This window comes from Mycteria americana, chromosome 1 (assembly GCF_035582795.1).
Source record: "Mycteria americana isolate JAX WOST 10 ecotype Jacksonville Zoo and Gardens chromosome 1, USCA_MyAme_1.0, whole genome shotgun sequence".
Taxonomy (NCBI): domain Eukaryota; kingdom Metazoa; phylum Chordata; class Aves; order Ciconiiformes; family Ciconiidae; genus Mycteria; species Mycteria americana.
In genome coordinates, this window is record NC_134365.1 from 51090664 (window position 1) to 51109024 (window position 18361).

At 39.3% G+C, this 18361-nt stretch overlaps 1 long non-coding RNA gene across 1 annotated transcript in view; it reads right to left on the reverse strand.

The window, feature by feature from the left end:
• Positions 1-4737: 4737 nt before the first annotated feature.
• The window catches only part of LOC142407505 (uncharacterized), a 36999-nt gene continuing 23375 nt past the window's right edge, over positions 4738-18361 (reverse strand). Inside the window, exons 4-6 of the long non-coding RNA XR_012774975.1 lie at positions 8733-8903; positions 7198-7503; positions 4738-6019 (exon numbers count right to left, since the gene is read on the reverse strand). This is a non-coding gene — a long non-coding RNA (uncharacterized LOC142407505). The remainder of the gene's footprint in view (positions 6020-7197; positions 7504-8732; positions 8904-18361) is intronic.

Below are 18361 nucleotides of genomic sequence, written 5' to 3' on the forward strand. Positions count from 1 at the left end.
TGCCATCTAACGAAAGCAGCTTATCTTGACCTGTACAGAAAAGCTACAGTATAGAATAGGGCATTACCTGTTCTTCTTAAATGTTTCCACCATGCCATGCTGCCACCCCTGGAGAACCTCTAGTCACTAGAGAAAGAGCTTGACCCCACATTCAGACATTCCTTGGAATGCTAATTAGCCCATGAGTCCTGTTTACAGTATGTCAGCTGTAGGCTAGAATAAAAGCAACAACTAATTATAGAAAGGCCCTATAAAAAATGTTAAATGCTAATGGCCTCAGATTATCTCAGCTTTTAGATATTCTAGATGGTGGAAGTCTCCATCTCTCCCAGCTTGCCCTGCCCTACTGCCCTTTCTTCCCTCTTCAGGCTTTCTATAGCCTAGACTCAAGTTCACGTTTTTAAAGATTTCATGAAAGCTGCCATATTATCACGTACTTTGCTGGCAAAGCTGTGAAAGCGAGTAAAGCTGTGGTTATCAACTCTCATATAGTTAAGATGCAATAGCAGTGCAAATAGCAAAGCAAGAGAATGCTTTAAAGAAAAATGTTGTCTGTTAAAACTGGACTTACAATAAGCCAGGCTTTATATTACTTTAGGAACAGCTGCTGAGAACTGTAGTGCCTCCATGTTCCCCAACAAAGTTAGTGTGTCCATTGGGTAGGTGAGGAAGGAAGAGGACAGGATGGTGGAGACAGGGCAGCGCACAGCAACCCTCAGGGGAAAGGAAGCAGAGTGGCACTCTAGTCCTCTCAGTGTGCAAACACCTTTTCCCCTTCGGAAATCCAGAGGGAACATGAGCTATTCCTGCTCCCTGCTCTAGAACTTCTGCTCCTTAGCTGACTGGCACAGCTCTCGCTTTTAGCTCTGGCAAGAGGTCAGTCATCACATAAGCACTGCTGAGTGTGTTAATTACTGTGTTCACATGGTCACTGTGTCTTACTGCCCAATTATTTCATAACAGAGTGCTATGTACTGCACCAGATCCAAGCACACAGCTCTCACTGACTTCAAGGGCTCCCTTCACGCATAGGTCTGTTGGAATCTACGTTGTTCATAACTTTATTTACCTGACCTGTAAATATTTTGGAGAACATAATGGTGCTTTTGAACGTTTGCATATTTGCCTTGTCTACGCATTGAAGCTGTACTTACACATGTATCTCTTGCAGAATTCATTCATGAGGAAAACCATACAAGTTTACAAGTTAATCATTTTCCTGAATGTCAAAAGCCAGGGCAGATCAGGATGTGCATTGTGTTGGCAGAGCTGCAAACTAGGCTGCTTTAGTATTAATAGTAAATTTCCTAGCCTCAGTAAGACTTTTAATAGTTTTTGCAGCAGGTTAACAAGTAGCCATGGATATTTGCCATAAGTAATTGCAAAGCACAGGAAAAAAGTGTACTTATTAAGAAAAAAGTGGCTTGAGTTTTCAATTCAATAGAAAAAGAAAGTGTCCAGTGCTTTCTTTTAGCTTTCAGCTTCTCAGTAAAACAGATATTCTGCCTTAGTAAGAAAGAGCAGGGATTTCAAGACTCCACTGATCAGCACATTTTATATCCCAAATGTTCCAAACCAACATCCAGTAAGATTTTCTTATGGCTGCTAGCCGTAGAACGTGGCCAAGTAGCTCACACTACATAGGCTCAAGCTTCAGCTACAGGATCCATGAGGCCAAAAAGGCAATGCTCAGCTGCATAGAGCAGTATGGCAAAGTATGCTTTAGCTGCTTCACCTCACCATCTGGTAGATAAACAAAACCCACCTTGTGAACCAGACTGTTGACTGGGATGACTGGCATGCTGACACACATTCTGCCATCCTGGATGTGGGGATAGCAACATTTGGCAAGGGGAACATGAACACCTGAGAAAGAAGCTTTTCTCAGAACACAGTATTTTTTCCATCCAATTTAGGAAGCTAAAAAGCAGTGACATCCTTACAATGACTTCAGAGATATCCACCCCCACATCAGCCACTGGTGATAGCCAAAAGAAAGGAATCGCTCTTCTGGGCTTACGTTTCATCAGACACTAGTATTCTTTCATCATTCCCACTCACTCATTTTCTTTTGGTTATAAATGATGAGATACAATGCGTGTGTAAGCTACTTAACATTCTGCCTCTCTTGTCTGCCCCTCTGACTGCCCCTTCTTCTATCATCCCCAGATTTGCTTCTTGTGGTTCCTTACAGAGTGCAAGTAGAAAGTAGGTCAGACAAATGGGCACTGCCAGATGACTAGTTTCAATTTACGGACATGTTGTTGTCTCTGTAGTACCATAGCAAGTTGTTACAAATCCTTAAAAGTTTGTTTTAGCCTGAAAGGCTATTAGACTTACTCAACTGGCAAAGGAGAAGGCTTTCTGCAGGAATTTCATCTGGTTAAGTCAACAGAGCTCTGCCTGCAGAGCACAGCTTCCAAATGTGAGGCTTCATTTTGTATAATTAATTCTTCACCTTTTTGCGTTTATAATGAAAACACTATTAAATGCCTAAACAACTTAACAGCTGGGTTTTGTTTTCCCTTCTCCCTCACCTTTGCCCACACGCTCCAACCCCAAAGTCTCAATCAGTTATTTTAGTTTTCAATCATAACCAGCACTGGATGCACATGCTTCACGTATTCATATGCTTCATACAGCCACATGCCAGTGTCCCATCATGCAATGAGGAGTGCACACCACACTGGGCAGTGTTATGGTAAGGGGAGTGGGATTTACAACTCTTAACTCCCCTAGTAAAGCCACCACCAGTCAGTTACAGTGGCAAATAAAATACTCTGACAGAAGCATGACTGAAGTTTACAACGGTCCTCCAAACTTCAGCAGAGTTTCCAACAGTGTTCACAGTTTTAGTGAATTAAAGGCAAGGCAAACGGTATCTGCTCAATTAGTTCTGTGGTCTGGTAAGGCCAGAATGACAGTTTTAATAGTTTGATGTCAAATCACCTGTCAGAACAACTGTCTGTTGCCTCTAGACTCCTGTTACATGTGTGAAACATGGTACAGTAAATAACAGTAGGCTGGTACTTGTTAGACCATATTATTACATATTACAGCAGCAACATCAAGCAGTGCTTTAACTCTAGTCACAACAAAACCCTATTCAGATTTATTGGCTTAAACAAAGGGGTAGCCACATCCTCTTGTTCTGCAAAAAAAAAAAAACAACAACACAGCAGGGCAGAAGTGCAGAGAAAAGAAAGTTCAGAGTGGCCATAAACATACCAGAGGTGAAATCTTAATACCACTAAAATCCATGGCAGTTTTGCTACTGCATTCAGTGAGACCAAAACTTAACTTCATATGTTTGGTTTTGTGTTGCTCAGTGAAACTAATAGAACAGATAGTTGTCATCATTCCTCCCATCCATATGGAAGCCCCTAAGTGGTGGCAGGCCAACAAAAGGGAATATATTATTAAATTGGGATCAGAAGTGGGTAGAAGTCAAAGTATAAATTTCTCCAATAATCTGGCGCATTCCCTTTGGAACGAGTCCCTAGGGAACTGTTTTAACTGACAAACTACAGAGCAGCCTTTAAATTGAATGAAACTTACAGGGAATGGAAAATTGGACCCCTGCCCATCTATATTCTACATGTTATGCCTAATGTAAAGGCTTACATTTCCCACTGCTTATTTCCTGTAGATATATTCAAAACATATATATTTGAACAAATTGTAACATCTTGCCCTAAGAAATAGGATCTCTCCCTTTTTTGAAAGGATACTGAGATTCCTACAGTGGCTACTACTTAGGATTTCTTACTGTAGAAAATACACTACTTTAACTACTATGGGTGGAATCCACCTGTCCTGATGAATCTGTCTAGCCAGGTGGAAGTTAGGTGTCCATTCTCACCAGCTGTATAGGCACTCTGTTCTAAGGGAAGAAGTTCTGAGACTTTAATGGCATAATTCCTCCTATCCTAAAATAGATGTCTAAGAGGAATGACACCTCTGGAGGGCAATTCAGCCCACTTTACACTGTTTGCTATAAATGGAGCACTAACTTTTATCCTCTAAATGGCTAAAATTATATGAGAAGTATCTCAACCTAAGCCTTTACATTTAGAGCATAGATGATCCATGGTCTTTTCCCTTAAACTTCTTTTAGAAAATATTTTCTAAGCAAATGTTGCTGTGACTAATCTCATTAACTCTTGGATTCAAGTAACTCATGGATCCAGTAAGGCCATGAAAATGAGTGCATTATTACCACATCTAAGAAAAACAGTTCTAATACTGTTAAGCTGCAACTAGTTTCCTTTGCAACAGCAACTTATAAATGTTCTGGCTCATAAACTCATGGCACACGATAGCTTTTGCATCTTATGCTTTATCATGACACACGGATATTTCTAGTTCATTGTATCTGTATGCACCCAGTGTAAAAGCCTCAACAGTGCCTGGGGGTATTCTCAAAAATTCCTCGGTTATCTCACAGCACTCAGTTCAGAAAACAGGGTTAAGTGTAGAAGTCAGCAAGAGACTTTCCAATTTCATAAGGTCATCCTAGCCAGTTAGTTTTAGGCTATTACTTGTGTACCTTGAGCAGCTATTAAGCTTTTGGTTGACAGTTTTTCAATACTGTCCATTTAGTGCTTCCTTCCTGAACACAAGTATTTTCACTATTCCAAGGCAACAAATATTATAGCCAGATCTCTTTAGAAAGTACATTGCTAGTGGCAAGAAATTCAATGAGTGCCACAGTCTTATAGTTAATAGCTTATTTATTTTGCAGCAGTCACTGGTTCTATACACATACTTCAAAACTTCGTCCCAACCTGCTGTTTCTAATCACTAATGTTAGTGGTATTGCTTTGCTGATACATTCAAAACTTAATTTCAGTCTTCATCTAGTTTTATGCCATTGGAACTTGGACTTCCATAAAATTCCAGACACAAATAATCACAAAGTATGTCAGCTATATTAAGTATCTCAAAGTTATAGTAAAAGACTGTAACCACAAGAGAAGCTCATTCTGCTTGGTGCTATATAGTCTAATAGGGCATGCCTACATTTCCAGCAAGGCATGACTGTATCGTATGATGGTATACTTAAACATGTAGACTGCAAGCAGCCTAGCACTAAAGCTACAGAACTTGGCACAGACTGCAAAGCCTGCATGAAAAGCGAATTCAGAAAGTTAATCTGTGCTGAATTCTTTGCTGCTGAATCTACACTGATAGCAGTATTTGACTGACGTTAATTAACTTAAGGCTAATTTAAGTATTTCTATGTAAGATGGAGTCATAATGTGATTGCTATGTAAATATATTTGTAGTAAGGTATGGTAGTTTCTTGTGGTTGCCAGAATTAAAGAAAGGTAATGTCACGAGAGAACGGGGACACAGTGAAGCCAGGTGGCTTCCTTAATTTCCTGCTAAAAATGGCATCCACCTACTGATACAAACTGCCTGGCACGAACGACAGTGAATGGGTACAGAAACAGATAATTTCTAAACTTCAGTCTCTACATATTTCAGAAGCAGCATCTGTGGTTAAGACAGCCCAACATACCTTACTTTCCTTTATCAGCACAGTGTCAACTTCCTGTCAACTTCGCTTCCCAAATTCACCCTCCCATTTCCTCAATCTGAAAAACAACAATAACAGCAACTCAAAAGTTAGCAGAAGCAAGGGTGGCAATAGTATTAATGATGGACATTTACCATCTTATCAACTCACTTTAAGGGCTAGGAAAGCGAAGCACTACATAGAAGAGTTATTTCCCTAAAAGTTCCACTTACTAATCTTTTCTGTCTACTGCCAATTACAGCTCCCCTCATATATCTGCACTGCTGACTGCGTAAGTCACTTGGAAGATGACATCAGACCTTCAGCATCAGAAAGTGGTGGCATTAAGCAATAGCTGACCACTAGGTTCAGATATATACAAGAGGTCTCTGTTATACTGCTGCTGTTACACAGTCCTCTGAATTTATTTCCAAACACAGTCTTCTGATGCAGTTAACATCAATATACAGTGGTTAGTTATTCAGCTCAATCTGGGGACTGAAAAAGAAAACAAAGATGACAAGCTTGTGAATACACAGTCAATTAAAAAAATGCAACTTTTGAGGCTCTTTTGCTTCTTGATTTTTTTGTCAAGTCTTTTGACAAAAAAAAGTGACAACCACCGACACTGTCATCAGACTCTACAGCTGAAATACTAACACCCCATATTTGAAAAGGAAACCATGGAAAAGTAAAACTGAAAACATTTTTAAAGGACTGATTAAAAAGAACTATTTTAACAGGAAGTTCACAAACAGAACTCAAAAGGAAAAGCAAGAGAACAGACAGGAAAAGATCAGAAAGTCTCAGAAAGTCATGTTATATAATGTTTTGATTTAACAGTAGGTTGGCTAAATCTAGCACATACAAATCTGAATTTTCCAAGCTTTAAGATTTGAAAAAGCCACACTCTTTCCTCAGTACTGTCATGAAATGTCCTTTCGAATTAGTCCCTTCTTCACAGAAATAAGTTGAAAATATGTTTTCATATATATATCCAATGCTATTCTGTTGATGGAGGAACCCAGGAAGAGCAAGCAGAAGTACATCAAATTCCTTTATCAGGCAGAATAGAGGAGTTCAAACAAGTATGTAGTAAAGGCAGCATCCTAAGTACTAGTGAGATTTTGCGCTGGTTACTTGGTTCTCAAGGGTATGACAAACTCTTGGGCAAGTCCTATATAGTGAAAACATTATATTTAATGTCTAAACATACAATTCTAATGTTTAGGTCTAGAAACTAGATGTAAACTTTCCATACAAGGGAGCTCAAATCTAGGAGGTCATACTCAGATACTGTTTTCAAAATGCACATAGCAAAGTCCTTGAAAGTCTATTATACAACATGCTTGTAGAGACTCCCCTGTATTGCCACATAACTCAGTAGGGTATCGGGGAAGAAAAGGACTGACTTCTGCTTGGAACTTGAACAGATTTATAGCCCCCAAAAATCAGCTGTAATAAGGCTCAGCCATGAATGAAGCAGCTGTGTTCAACTCCCTCTCTGAAACTGTTGAAGTAACACCAGATGACCAAGTTACATAATTTCAAAATAAATATTGTGTGCTTTTAAGTTATTTTGTCATTTGAAGTCCTCAAGGACAGTGGAAAAGAAAGGAAGCAGGACAGAAGATAGTGATACTGTTAAGATTAACATTCCAAAACAATGAATTTACCCCAAAATCCCAAGACTGCTAGAGAAGTTGAGAGCTTTTTAAAATATATTTATGGCTTTGTTCCCTTCTGGTTCGATCTTTCAGGTTCACACTTTCTGTAATTACAAGTGCTTGAAACTTTCCATCCTAAATATGGGATCTAATATCTAAGTCCAGGAGCCAAGGCTTTAGAAATACACATAATAGTCTGAGATTTGGCATAATGCACATTATTGCAATTGTCATCACTGCATCTTCTTCCTGTGGGAAACTTCTGTGCCTCTACTACCATCCAACGGTGGGTTTCTTCCTGAGTCTATCCAGTCACTGCAACGGAAATGTGTAGGTAGAATGATGTCTTTAATACATTACATAGCCAACTGAAACCACAAAACTGCTTTCCACAGTATATGAATTAATTTTGACACAGGAGTCTTACAATGTCTGTTCTGCAATTTTAACAAACCTGCTGAGGACTTTAAGAGTTCAAGTATGCAATACCCTGCTGAGTACCAGAAAGCCTTATACCTTTCCACCAGCAACTGGAAAACATCCCTTCCTCTTCTAAGCTCTGTGACACCAAGTCTCTACCTGACCCACACATCTTCTGCAGGAGTACTCACTGATGCTCTTTGAGTATGCTGGAGAACTGACTAGTGAGGTAACTGAAAAAGTATCGAAGTTACCCTACCCTTGGTCCTTCATCTAAAGAGTTGTAAGCTTGCTCAGATGTAGACACAAGCAAAGACTACACATGCAACAATCTTACAGATACCATGGGTCCAACTAAAAACATGGATCCACTTTTCTGGGTACTGGACAAACTTTATCAAAGGGTTTATCATCAAGGCTGAAGGCCACAAAACAATTCTGGTTTGGACACAATATCACAGTTTGTCATTTGTTTTTATACTGCATGCAGATAAGACCCACTTCACAGTAGTTACCAGCAGCCTAAAGGCTAAGCAGAATTTCCTATGATGTAGAGGAGACAGTGAGTAGATGAAGACAGGACTTTAAAATCCTAGACAAGTTCCATAGACACTACTGTGTAATTGAAATGCCACTCTGTACATGAAAATACTGAATCAGACACCTTCCTATTCAGTGGAAAATAGGCTTTTACAAGGTAGTATTTGCCAGAGCATTCCCAAAAACATGTGTTCTGTATCCTTGCCTGGAGATGACTTTGCTTTATGTATTACATAGTAAAATTGATATAGTGGAGACAAGGTATTTTGCAGCAGGACAATTAACAAGTAAGCTACTGAAAGGAAAAGACACCTTTTCTTGACAGTCAAGGCAAGGCTCCATTACAGGGTACTACTTGGCCCAAACACACAAACTAAACTGTTTTAAGAAGGAGCACAGTGTAAATTTGCGACATGAATTTACGCTTGTGATACAGTTCTTTGGTTTGTTTCACTTCGATGCTGTCTCCAAAGCACATTTGGAAGCAGTCTTGATCACTGTTGACCGAGTTTGCTTGCACCCACGTGCACCTTACAATGCCATTCTGCTGTGCACCTGAAAGAACCAGGAAGAAATGTTTTTACCCAGTGTATCAGATGGCTTGTTCTGGTTTCTGGTTTGCTCTTCTCCTCTCACCTTCCTTTATATACTGGAAGTTCGGCTACAAGAGAGCTGGTCGGTAGGCTTGGTCTTGCCAAAAGTTGAGACCAGGGTGAAAGCTTCTCAAGCTCAATCCAGCAGATATTGTTGAGCTTCTGTGGAGGAGAACAATCTCATAACATAGGATGCAGTTTACATTTTAAAGTTATCTGGGAATTTTATCTTAAGAACTATTTGCTGTTGCAAGGACATGGGACCCTAATGGGTCCTTGATCTCTCCTACTTGTTCAGCAGTATATTGTAGTTGTGGGGTTTCTTCTCCGTTTTCAAAACTACTGTTACAGATGGCACTGACACTGCAGCCGTATTGTGCTTAATGATCATTGCGGGGTGTGCAATTGTAACCTCAGTACCAACAGGATATATCACCAGTCATCATTGTATGGCAGTAATGTACCCCATGTATTTATTGACCAGGCCTCACTCAAGTCCTATTCTCAGCTCTTCCTTGGCCAGTAACTTTAAATTTATGTGACACTCTTCAACTCAGTGCCTCAACTTCCACATTTGACAGTTAATGCTCACTTCTGGTAAAATGCTGATATCCACAAACAATACAGGGTACACCATTGTGTGTACAAGCATTGAGTCTGTGTGACCTGTCACAGGTCACACAGGCATACACAGGTCACAGAGACTCAAAGAAAATAAATTCAGCAGGTACACCTTGTGGGGAAAAATAAGTGAGATTTGTTCCTTCCTTTTCTGATGATGTCCTCCTTCATAGCTGCATTTTTTCTCCTCCCACATCCTGTCCATCCCATTTATCTGGTTTCACATATCCCCACCCTGTAAAATAAGGTAAATAGACCCCAAGAGTTTGATTCTCAGAAGTCTACTTTCATTCATCCTCCCCACTGTTTCCAAAACCTCAGAAGTGAAGAGCTATCAGCACTTCTCTAAGTAAAAAGAAGAAAACACACAAGGTGTCTTCAAGAAGTGAAATCCAATGCTTCAGAAACTAACCAGGGCATAGTGTGGCTGTTCACATCCTGGAAACAGAGATGATCAGCCAGTAGCATCTTCTCCAAAAATACCCACTGTGCATCTGACAGCATGAAGTCTACTTTCCTAATAAGCTCAAAAAACTCAACCCAGAAAGACAGGTTGAAACGCTGAAAACTTTAGGCATAGATAAATTCGACACTTTATTCTGGAACAGTCCTTAGACAATAAAGAACTCTTAACCAGGAAAAATAACTTTCAGCCAGCACAAGTCTGTACGCATTCCTGCTCCACTTCCAGTTCCCCTGAGAACACCAGGGGCAAAAAGCTTGGAAAGTTAAAACAGTTCCCCCAAGCAATGTAAGTTCTCTCTTGGCCTGCTGCCATTACAATAAAAGGCAACCTATTACAACCAGCTTTAGTCAGCTACGGCACAGGCTTTTAGAGCTGAAGGAGTCATCTCAGGCCTCCTTTAAAATCAATGGAGAAAACAGGCATTTAATGAGTGATTCATCTGGTTTATTTTAGACAGTGGCATTGGGATGAGATAAATTGTGCTGCAAAATGAAAAAAACAAGCCCTAGAAATTCCTATTTCCCTCCATACAGAATAAATGAAGTCCAGACAAGGAGCTGTCTGTATTTGGTGAGATGAATCCCACCCAGTAAGCCTGTGGCATACATTCACTCCTCTCAGAGACCTTTTGTTACAGCTGTTACAGTTTCCATCATTTCCAGACTACTGGGCAACCAGGGTCCCTCCACAATGAGCTCTAGATGGACAGTGGAATATTCAAAGCTATTCTAGGATTTCTAAGCTATCAGGCCCTACTGTGTGGACTGACATGGATCTAGAGGGTACGCTTTACCATGTAGAATACTCTACATGTAGAATACTCTACCTGGTAAATGGGAAATAAATAGATCAGCGAAGCTCTCTTTTCTAAATTGGGAACATAAACTCCCTCCCATTGCAGAGTCTTATAACAAAAACTGAAAGACTGAAAACTGCATTAATATCTGCTACAATTTTCAAAGAAAAAAAAAGGGATACTAAGCTGCATTCTTGATCAGAAAATCAAAATACTAGCAACACAGAATCCACAACACAGCATGAAAAATAATCCCCTTTAGTCGAAGACCTACATCATCTTCTTCGCTCTGTTTTATAGCAGTATTGAACATGAATGGAGGAGAAGATCTGCTATGAATCTTCCTAATCAGAAGCAGCTATAGATGCCAAGGCCCGCACTTTGCACTGCCCGTATTGTAAGTTAAGCTTGACAAAGGTCTATTTTCTGAAAATCCAGCTTTGTGTTATGTTGTATTAGATGGAAATTCACCAAAATTAATTGCTAAAACAATTTCTGCACGTGTGATAACAAAAACAATCACTGTCTGGTTAGTGCATACCATCACAATGCTCTCTTTTATGCTCCCTCAACCAATTGGTACACATGGCAGATGGAACTGGCGTATCTCTGACTTCAACAGTTAGTACAAACACCTTATTTCTCCACCTGAACAAGCTCACAAGGGACATGATAGTTGCAGAAGTCATGTAGTATACAACATGTGGCACTCACTATCAGAACCATTTCACCTGTAGAAAACCAGATTTCTCATTAGACATTGTTATTCTTTGGTGTTCACTCATTCTGGGCATCTTGGCTCTGCTTATAGAACAAAGTCTTGCCCATCCTACAACAGACAGGATCACTCCACTTATCAGTACAGCTTTGCTATTTTGTAGATGGCTTTGAGGACCGTGTTCAGTTTGGGGCTCCCCATCACAAGAAAGACACTGATGTGCTGGAGTGAGTCCAGCGGAAGGCTACCAAGTTGATTGGGAGCTGAAGCACGTGATGTACATAGAGAGGATGGAAGAACTGGGTTTGTCCATTCTTTAGAAGAGAAGACTTAGAGGAGACCTTATTGCTGTCTACAACTACCTCATCAGAGGATACAAGGAAGATGGAGCCAGACTCTTCTCAGAAATGCACAGCAACAGAACAAGAGGCAATAGACACAAGATGAACAGGGGAAATTCCAAGTAGATATAAGAAAGTAGTCAAAAAAATGGTTGCCTAGAGGGGTTGTAGAATCTATGTCCTTGAAGGTGGTCAAGATTCAAGCAGACAGGGCCTTAAGAAACCTGAACCTGCTGAAGCTGCTTTGTGCAAGGGATTGGACTAGGTGACCTTCCAGAGGTCCCTTGAACCTAAATAATTTTATGATTCTATGATGGGAATGGGAAAAGGTGTGGAGAATACTAAAAACAGCCTTGAGGAAGCAGTTTCTGTGGCTTTAATGAAAAGCTCCCTCAGTTCTTGATGGATACTCACTCAGTATTCAATATTCAAAATCAGCCTCACCTAGCTGCATGCCAAATAACTGCACGTTAATATAGTTGGCTCTACACATAGACACCTCAGACTGCCCACAAACCCCATCACCCTTCACAGCAAGCGATGACACAGCTGTCCTAAGGACAAGGAAAATCTTATCTGCACAGACAACTGAATTAGCCAGGCACACAGCCTATCCACATAGCAGTAAGGACACTCTTGAATGAGCTTTAAAATCTCCAGCACTACCCAACATTTTTCCTCCTGGAGAATCAGCTGTTTTCATGTGTCCCCAGATTCAGCAATAACAACACCCTAACAAGTGCAGAATTAATAGTTAGCGCATTTGGCTTCAAGATGAGTACTGCACAGCACTACAGACACAGTCACCAAGATCCTCTTACATACTACATATATTTTGCCAATACAGTCTGAAGCCATGAAGAAATATATTGCCAACAGAAGCAGCCAAATGTGAATGCATTCTGCCAAAAGAACTCGCTAGCTGCACTATGCCAACAGACTGTTTGCCAGCTAGATCTCCTCATGCACAAAAGGCCACGGATTTCCACTGTCTTTCAGACTGTCTGTCAGATGCCAGTATTAAACGGATGGATTAACATTTTGCAACCAACAAGGTGACACTGGTTATCTTCATAACTGTTTTTAGCCACTAGTCAATACTAGTCAAAATGTCAATTTACACCATGATCCATACTGAACCGTGTAAATACAAGGCTGCTAATATCTGGGAGTGCATAATGAGATGATGTTAAACTCCATAAATGCAGACTTACTTGAGAAGTCTGTGAGGTTTCATATGCTGCTACAGACATTACAGGCATGTACACCCAGCAGACACCATCCTGAAGTAGCTTTACAGGCTGTGCATTAGTACAAGTCAAAAGAACAGATATAATGTACTACCGAAAATGGTAAGTCATTGTTTATGTTTCACACTAGGGTTTTGCCTTTTGCAGTCCCAACAATAAAACTACCTTGCTGAAAAACTAAGTGGTGATTCAGGGTATTTGAAAGTTCTCTGAAAAAATGTTTTTGTTGCTGTTTACTAATCCAATGAATAAGGAACTTTGTGGGATCGTACTGATTCTGATTTAACTTTTTTGGAGGGCTTGAAAGTCTATCCAAAGAAAAAGAAAGAGAATAACCTAAGCACAGTCTGGTGCTGAACCGCATAAAAGATTCAGATGAGGCACCTGATTTGTTATTTTCCCACAACATTTAATGTTCAACATTTAATTTCAGAAATGCTTTGTGTCTTCAGCTTCTTCTATCTTCAAGAGAAAAGCTAAACATTAGAAAGTAATTTAAATTTTCAGTTTATTAAGAGGGACTTTATTAATGAAACAGTATGGGAGAGAGGAAGATGTAATTGCTGTCAAACCAACAAGTTAGCACAAGGAAGCTACAGTTACCCTGGAATCCTACCTACAGAAACTACAGTACATTGATGAACCTGTAACAATTTTGGCCACACCTTCTTTAACATATTCATAGCAAGAGATCTACAGCAAAACAAACAAACCAACCAAACCTTCTGTCAAATGAAACACTCTAGCAGATCATCTTCACCCCCTCAGGAGAGGATGAGAGACACCAAGTACAAGACATATGTGTAGGCAGATTACCCAAAGGACTACAGGACGTCACACAAATACTGTGATCGTATACATAGACTAAAATATGGGCTCTGTTGAAATAACAGAAGAGCCAATGCCTGCCTTAAGGTAGCAATGGGGTTTGTATGCAAAGAGAAATAAGAAACTAATCAATTACAGATCTCATTTCTTATGCCTATACTAGGACACAAGCAAAAATGCAAAAATTTCAATTATGTCCACCAGAAATATTGTAGCCTTGTCATAGAAAAGTTGGCCTTGCAAGCCACATAAGCAAAATTAATCATTTGTTCTCTGTGGTAAACACTATACAGTATTTACAATTAGCATTAATACAGATTTATGAGAACTACTGGTATCCTGTAAAATTGATACTGGACAGACATATTCAATAGTGAAATGGTTCTGTCCAGCTGAGTTACAGTTAATGATCCCCACTGCAATGAACTCCACTTAGATGTTCTCTGTTCAGGATCCTAAAGCTAGGAAAGCTCTCACCTTCTCAAATCTGTTCTGATTTAGATCCCATCAGTAACTAAATCAAGTTGATCAAGACCATTAGGAGAAAAAAAGAGACATGAAAATAACTGCTGACTTAGAGAAACTACAGTCTACCACCTCTAAGGCAGCAAGATGTTTCAGGAATCCATTTTCATAATGTGGCAAAAGAAATTCTGCTCATTTCAGGACAAAATCTGAAAGAACATATTTCCAGGGTGCACTGGCTGAGGCTAAAAATGAGATCTATTTCCTAGATTAGCAAGCTTGTCAAAAACTAGGTGAACCTCATGATTGCCTTGAAGCCATTCAATAACTGGTGAGGAAACATGAGGTGTCCATCACCAAACTGCCTAGAGAGACCATTTACACATATTAAATTTCTGAAGGTAACAATATACTCTGTAGGCCTGAAAGATGAAGTAACTCCTGGAAAATCTATTCTAATTTTTAAAGGGATAATTCAAACTTAATAACGAAATTTATCAAATACCACTTGCCTTCTGCAGGTCAGTTCTTTGAGAGGCATCAGCATAAGAAAACAAACTTTAAGTTTCTCTTCAAGTTTCAAGTTGTAACAAACTAGCATTTTGAAGAAAGTTTTCTATTCCTATTATTCAATATCCTTCTTTTAAATGTCTGTACAGATTATTAGGCAAACACTTGCAAAGGTCCTAGGTAATTAGCAAATATGTTTATGGAAATATTATACTTAAATGTAAATTAAATCACGTTTATCTTTTAAAGCCTTTCAGAAATCCTCTTTAACCACCTCATTTTACAAGTTAGTGAGAGTTTGGCTTTTGACTTTAATGGTTACAGGATTGACTCATCCTGACATGAGTTAAGACATCCATCTTTTAAGGGATCTGTTAGAGATGCACACATACACAGTAATACTTCCATCTTCCCTGAAATAATTTTTCTTTAAAAAGTAGTTACCACACAGTCATATGGAGCACACAAAAATACCATCAAAGTAAGCACAATGTAAGGCAGCCCTCTGACTCTTCAAATCTTTGAGCTTTGGTGTAGTTCTGGTTGAAAAAGGTAGCTGTTCAAGTTTTGTGTTGTTTAGATCAATAGAGTTGGATATTCTTCCCACCTACTTGTTCTTCCCACTTTAACACTGTTGTGAGGAGGTATTTCTGATATCCACCTACGCCAGAGAGAATCTGGTCTACAGCCCTTTTAAATCTCAGTACTCCAAAAGACATTTTCAGATAATTGTTATAGACAAATCTTTTTGCAATATCTGCTGTTCATGGTTTTACCTATGCCCCACCAACAGGTCAGTTCTGAAAATCACCACTTTAACTGGTATTTCTAGGACATCTTCTCAGATTTTAGGATAAATGCTAAGACCATGCTCCAGACAGGTCTAGCTATAGGCTAGCTGCATTACACATGAGTTCAGCTCTGAATTCAGATATTTTTGTTTATTGAGCTTATTGCTTTAAAACAGGTGGTTCAAACTAAAGAATTAACACAATGACTCAGTAGAGTAGAATTAAATCAGATCAACTGAAAAAATAGTATTCTTGTGGTACATAACACACAAAAAATAAACATTTTATCACTTAAATGTTAGCAACGGCTAGTATGTTACATTGAAGGTAATTTATAACTGTTCTTTTGGCTGCAGGAAGTAGTTTTTCCATTATGGCCTTATCAAACTCCAACTAGGAAGTGTAGGATGGATGGGAGAAGGATATTTTGGAGACTTCTTGGGGTTAATATTACTTTAAAGATCCACCTCCTCTGAAATACTATTTAGAACACAAACCAAGCAGGTGCAGGTTAAGATAAGATTGAGACAACTAGTGTGGTATTCCTTCAGCGTGTTTTCTGGCCTGGGGGTGGAGGTATAGTGATAGCTTGGGTAAATCTTGGTGGATGTTTCCTTGCTGAATAATACATGCAGAAACTGTAAGTCCTATTAGCATTGTCTTAAGTAGGCAGCTCTTGTTATATAAACTTTGACAATCAAAGCTAAGCTTATCTTTTGGGTAATTATATCTTTTTTTTTTTCCTTAATTAGCGGTATTTCTGGGATAGTGATGGTGTGCTATCACTTCTCATGCCTCTGGTGACTGAGACAGGCTAAGGGATAACTCTGGCTTAATGAATGTTTTATGTGCTATTCTGTGAGTGCAGACTGCAAGCTTTCTCAGAGTCTACAGGCTTCCCCTCTTGTTTTAAGCTTTTCAGGGAACTGGCATGTTATAATACACATCTGCACTGCTGTCAACTAAAAGCCTGTTTAGGCCTCAAGACATCAAGCTCAGGATGACATAATTTGAGCATCTGAACAGCCTGAACTGGATTTGTAAGCACTTTTTCCTCTTCTTAGAAGGAGTGTCTGAGACTGGCTTTTCTTCCAGCATTAAGTACCTCAGCTGGAAAGACCTATTTGTACTGAAGAATAGTCTGTATGTCTGAGAACTACTAAAATTGTTTTCTAGCTTTAAAAAGAGTATCTATGTAAACTTCACAAAAACTGCATGTGTTAAAAAAACACTTATAAAGTTATTTGAGAAGCTGTTCTTAAAATATAACAGAGTACGCTTGAAACATTGTTCAAATTATACAGAAAGCCTGTTTTAAAATGGCATACTGCATACAGCTATGCTTCTTTAATTTTGATTTGGAAAGATGAACAGTGTTGTTAACACCTGTTCACGCCTTGTAGTATAGCATTTGAAACTGGCAGCGCTAGGTTCTCTAAAAAGCCAAGCTCTGTTTTGATTTTTAATTAAAACACTTTGGTAGAACTTAAAAAGTTTGGATCATCTACTAACTTTGATCCACAGCATTTCTGACAGAAGAGGATTACATATGCTTATTGTAGGATAATTACATTCTCTTTAATTAAGATACTGCTTTATTTGGTGTTCTCTTAGAATACCATCATTATTGCTTCTTCGTACAGGCATAAATGTATGCTTAAACACTTAAACCTGGAAATCTGACTTTAGTGTCATCAGTAGATCACAGTTAATACACAAGTACAGGACACTCATACCCTAAGGCTGTTTTTGAACTGCCTGCAGAATCAAATATAACTCTGCATTATTGGTCTACTCCCTTTGACCTCACTACAATCGTTCCCTCTTATCATGCAATTTCTCTTCCTGTAATTAAATATCCAGGAATCCTGTTTACAAAAGTCAGCTTTATCCACTGGACTCTTTTATGGTGCAAATGGCAGCATTGACAGCATACAAAAATAGCTGGGAAAACGGCATTGACTTTTTATTTTTCATCACACTCAACTGCTGGAAACAGCCTAATACCAATAACAGCAATCAACTTTTTGTATATACTAAAAGTAATTTGTTGTAACTGTAATATATAATTTTATTAATGAATTATCTTCTATATATTTCTATGTCAACAACTTTAAAGGCAACAGCTGCTGGTGTACAAGCTGTTGTGCAAAGTACACTAGATAATTTGTGGAATCAGTCTGTTCAGTTCTTGCTCTGAAAACATAAGGATCTTTACTTTTATCTTTACCAGGTTTTATTTCTGGTTACCACATCTCTCCTACCCTCACTACTTCCCTTATGTTATTCCACTTTGCCTAAGTGCTATTAACAGTCATTTCTTGGCAACTTACTGAAATTCTTTGCAATCTTAACTTTAGTAAGGCCTTTGACACTGTCTCTCTTTAACATCCTCATAGACAAGCTGACAATATAGGGGTTACATCAGTGGACAGTGAGGTGGATTGAAAACAAGAACAGCCAGGCCGAGAGGGTTGTGAACAGTGGCACAAAGTCCAACTGGAGGCAAGTCACTGGTGGTGTACCCCAGGAGTCAATACTGGGGCCAGTACTGTCTAACACTCTCATTAATGACTTGTATGAAGGGACAGAGTGCACCCTCAGCAACTTCATAGGTAACACAAAACTGGGTGGAGTGGCTAATACACCAGATGGGTGCACTGCTTTCCAGAGGGACCTTCATAGGAGGGAGAAATGGGCAGAGAAAAACCTCATGAAGTTCAACAAAGGAAAATGCAAAGCCCTGCACCTGGGCATGAATAATCCCAGGCTCCAGTACAGGCTGGGGGCTGACGGGCTGGAAAGCAGCTCTGCAGAGAAGGACCTTGGGGTCT